This window comes from Poecilia latipinna, unplaced genomic scaffold (genome assembly GCF_001443285.1).
Source record: "Poecilia latipinna isolate Pla-1442-1.1 unplaced genomic scaffold, P_latipinna-1.0 Scaffold1546, whole genome shotgun sequence".
In the NCBI taxonomy this organism is placed as follows: Eukaryota; Metazoa; Chordata; class Actinopteri; order Cyprinodontiformes; family Poeciliidae; genus Poecilia; species Poecilia latipinna.
Window position 1 is genome coordinate 16,298 of NW_015114162.1, and position 5,076 is coordinate 21,373.

A 5,076-nucleotide genomic window follows, 5' to 3' on the forward strand; every position below is an offset into this window, starting at 1 on the left:
ACCCCTTCCAGCCTTTTTTTTTTTTTTTTTGAGTTACTGGAAAGTGGGTCCTGCTAGATGTAAAAAAAAAAAAAAAAAAAAAAAAAACGGAAAAAGAAAAACCAAAAAAAAAAAAAAATAAAACTTGGCAGTTATGATTAGGTATGGAGGACGATGGGATGGCATGTTTTTAATGACACATTGCGATTGTGAAATTAAATTGAATTTGACTTTATGAAATTCGGATGGAATTTGTGTAACCAAATATGAATCTGTCCACATGATCAATTTCCGTTGGGAAAAAAAAAGTTTGAGTGACATTGAATTTGGACCAATTTAAAGACTGTGTTTGGAAATCTGACCTTTAAGTGAACTGGGTTACATTAAAGATGAATTGAGTTGAACTGGATAGTTGGGTGGATCGCTCTGCCCCAACTTATGGGAGGAGAATGGACAGAGGGACGTCTTCTCTAAATTATGGGGCTTGAAGGTTTTTATTTGTTTCTTGCATAAAGTTTCTCCGTTATCTCTGGTTTGTCATATTACAGTTGGTCCATTACCACTGAATCCAACTTCGCTTCTCTTTAAGTTGACTGCAATTTCAGTAAATTCTTAAAGGATCATGGAGTTGTTTAAAAAATTCATAGCGCAAGTCATTACAGCTGTTCTGAAAATGTCTGAAAACCCAGGCTGATCTTCAATTTCTACATCACAGAAATAGATACCCAAACTTTTGCATGCCAGCCTGCCATAAACTTAAGTAAACTCTCCCTCTGTGCTGCAGAATCCAGTTAAAGCATTGCATTTGCAAATCCACCAGCAAACACCGTCTTTCATTATAAACATAACCTTTGAAAAAAAAAAAAATCATTCAGCTTGCTTGGATATTGTCGAAGCTTATCCGGCTTTCGCAGAGCTTTTTTTAAAAAGCCGCTCATTTTTCACCTTTTTGCAACCAAAAAAACTGTCAGATTTTCCACTTGCGTATGAAGACTCCGATTGAGTCGACGCTCCACACCAGCATTACCCATGTTTCTCCTTGCCGTGTGTGTGTGTGTGTGTGTGTGTGTGTGTGTGTGTGTGTGTGTGTATGCGCGCCTAGCTCCGGTTGCTATGGTTATGCCTTTCTCCGGCTCGGTCTGCAGGCGGATAAATAATGCACACTAATGCTGGCGCGGTGACAGCACTGCAGCAAGCTGTTGCTCAACTCGGCTCTGCCCTGGAAACGCTCGCTAATACGGAGGTAAATATGTTAATGCACGCGTCGGACACCGCCGCGGTGCGAACACACGCACCGACGCTCGTCGGCATTCTTACAGTGGGGCAGCCGGAGGTGATCCGTATAAGTTGTGCTATTGATTGACCAAAAGCCTAAAGGATCTGCCCGTCTGTCAGGCATGTTCCAGGAGAGTGAGACATCAACGCCTGTTTTGACACAGGCCTGTTTAACAAAGCAGGTGAATGAGCTGTGATGGACTAGTGTCAATACCTTCCTCCCTGTAGGGTGTGTTTAAACTTTTCTATCAGTGTTTGCCTCTTTTAAAGCCTGCCTGACATGGGTGATTTGACGGCAAGTGATGCCGTTTCTGTTTATCCCTGCTCGTGTGGTCCAGGGGTGAATAAAGTCTGTGTTCCCTTTGTGCTGTCACTCATCAAGCATTGGCGGTATTGTTCATTTGCATGCTTTTCTGTAGCCTTCAGAGAGAGTGGGATCAACAAAACACCTCTTTATCTCGGGAAAATAAACAGCCATCAATCCCAGAGTCAATGTTTTTAGTGCGTTCCAAAAGTGTTGCAACCCGTTCAAACTTCACCTTTTCCATATTTTGTGTTGCGTCCATAAATGTTACTGATGGCCAAAGTGGTGTCAAGTGGAAGAAACAGGATTTCAGTGTAACTTCGGAGGTGGAAGACAATTGAAACCAGATGCTTGCATACATAAATAAAAGAGAGATACCTTTAACACAGTGCAGCTCACAAGAACAACACTAATATGTTAAATAATGGCTTTGAAACAATTGATTCATTACATAGGTAGCTCATCGTTTTATGACAGTGATGACAAAGAAGTGATAGAAAACGTACAAGAGACAAGTGATAAAGGAAGATAGAGAGACGGCAAGATGGAGAGCTTTTTCTGTTCTTTACTGAATGCTTGGGTGACTCATCGCTCATAAAACCATCTTGATCTATGGAGGGGAAAAAAAAGTGTGTTTCTCCTGCAAAAAACACAGCGCTGCCATTTTTTATGGCGCATCACTTCTGCCAAAGAGCGAGCTGACATTTTATGGCTCGGATTGGGAGAGAACAGTAGCTTTCTGCCTAAATGGTAGCAATTGAATCATGTAGCCAAAATGCAAAAATCCCCCCAAAAAAACAAGGAATAAAAGGAATTGACGATTTAATGGACACATAACCCTTCCCATGTTGATGGGCTACGACAATTTCTCCTTAAGAATTATTGCTATTGTCTTTACGTCTCAGCGTTACATTAATCAATGCAAAAACGCTCAAAAATAACAGCTTTTGAAGGTGGCCACAATTGCTAAAAGTCCATTATAGAAGGGTATGCTTACTTTTTTACATATTGAAACATTTTCATTTGGTTTTAGTCAAGTTTAGTGAATTATCATTTGTTTTTCTATACTTTATAAAATATTTTATACAATTTTACTCAAATGTAATTATGTTATACCCTAAATATATAAGTATAGGTGCTTTATTTTAACTATAGCTGTCCATAAATGTACATTGTCTTTATATGTGGTTCAAAATATGCAGCAATCCCCTTTAGTATTCTGGACAAAACAGAAAAAGTTTTCTGGACATAAAGTTAACTAAAGAAATCCATATAGCACCTGGCATTATGAACTTTCTAAATATTCTAGGCAAATACACACAAGCGAAGCAAAGCATGGGGGGTGAAAAAAAAGATGAAAAATACCCTGAAGAAGGCAATAACAGTTGAGAGAGCACATACGGGTTGGTTCATGAGAAAGAAAGGAAAATAGAAAAGTGCAATAAGGCATAACCACCTTCTCTTCAGCATCTGCTGTTGCCAGTCGACCTAAATCAAATCCCACCTGCAAACATCATTTGAAAATGAGGAGTACAATGGTAAAGAAAGAACATTGGAGAGACTAACAGGCTACACACGTGTGCCGGTGAAAAAAAAGACCCTTAAAGCTTAAATCCAATAAAAAGTCAGAATCAGAAATAAAAAGAATTTACCCGTCTATTAAATGCTCGGTAACAACATTTCACTACCCTGTGAAATGTTGTCTTTTGTTAAAAACTCGTTTGGTTCGTTTTAGTGGGTACTTCTTTGCAATCAAAGCAATTTTTATGTCTTCTATAATTGGAAGAGGTTTTAAGTAGGTAAACAGACTGTTTCAGAGAAGAAGCATTCAACCTAGTAGCATTAATGTCTTCAACACTGGGCTTAATTATAATGGCCTATTGATTAATGAAAAGGTGTTTACAGTTTTTACAGTTGTTTTTATTCAAGACGTAACTCAACAAAATGATTCCCAGATGTCCCAGTGTAAACGGTTGAATCAAATGTTTCTCTTCGTAGCTTATTCATCTCTTTAGCCCTTGGTTTTTGTTCATTCAGGACCCAATGAAACGGCCAGTTTGCTTTGTCTTTTTGATTATTTGTACATCCGAGTGAATGGCTAATTTTAGCCATTCAGATCAGCGTTGAGGTAAAGGAAAATCTCATAGCACATACTCTCTCGGAGGGTCGGAGGGATGAACAGAGAGTCTTTCGATGCTGTTCCCTGGTGATTGTGACGACCTTTTTGAAACAACTGGATGATGAAATATTTTTGCATCCTACCTTTCTGAGACCCAATTTTCTTTTTTGTTGTTGTTTTTTTGGGAGGATTTTAATCATCTTGACTCTTAATCCACTGCCGCTCATGCTTAAATTTCCATCCGTCCATATGACGGTGATCCTCTGACCTTTTCTTGAACACCTCAAGCTGGTTGACATTTGTGGTTCAGAGTGATGTGTGTCACCAAATGTTTGTTGGATTATCATGCTGTGAACTTTGTTGACCCCTTGACTTTTTTTTATGAATATAAAATTCGGTTAAAAAAAAAAATCTTAATTTTTTATATTTATAAAGAATTGTTTTATTTAAGGTTTGGAGATATACAAGCAGTACTGGAGTAAAAATTCACACCATCACATACTAGTTGTGCTCAGAAAATTTGAAAAAATAAAAATATGAAATTTTACTATGACCCACGACAAAAATGCAAATGAGAACACTTGCGCCATTTTGAGGGTGTTTATTCTTACGTTGTTTTTCATGATTGCAATCATGTCAAAAGGCTGAGAGTCTCTTATTCACACTCACTTGTTTTGCACTCCTACTCACCCTATTTTTTATTTTTATTTTTTTGCTATGTTTTTCAAATTACAGCTGCATAAAGAAAATGAGAGCAAAACAGACAAAAAAGGAAGACATTACGAAGCATTCAATGTTTTCTGTGATTTAGTCCAATCAAACCCAGTTTTACTCCAGTGAAGATCTGGTAGCAATCTCATTTTATCATCTGAGCCATAAGCCCGATTGGTAAATCACTAACACCTTTAGAAAACAACAAGAGTATATGAAAACATTACATCTTGTGACAAAGATGTAATGTTTGTCACAACATTACATCTTGAAATGTAATGTTGAAAGACAACGATAATAAAAGTTATGTTCAAGACTATAAAATCTGTACAAATCTATAACTAAAAACTTTTTCTTTGAAATTTCAGTGGTAGGTGTATTAGCGTATTGATTTTGCAGATGGAACAAATGACTTGCTGAGCCTGAATTGTTTCCCCGTTTTTTTTTTTTTTTTCTTTACTTCATGCATTTGCTTTAATATAATTCCTTATTATACTCTTTCAGTTTAGTAATGCCACACCAATGATGAATTAGATGAGGAAAAGGGAAAGTTGGAAAATGCTTCTCTCACAGAGACTTTGCTCATTTTTCTTCCTTTAACATTATAATGGATAAAAGAAAAAAATGAACAAATTCCAGTGTATATGATGGGTTTCCTCTTATTAAATCTTTGATGCTGTGTGTAAAA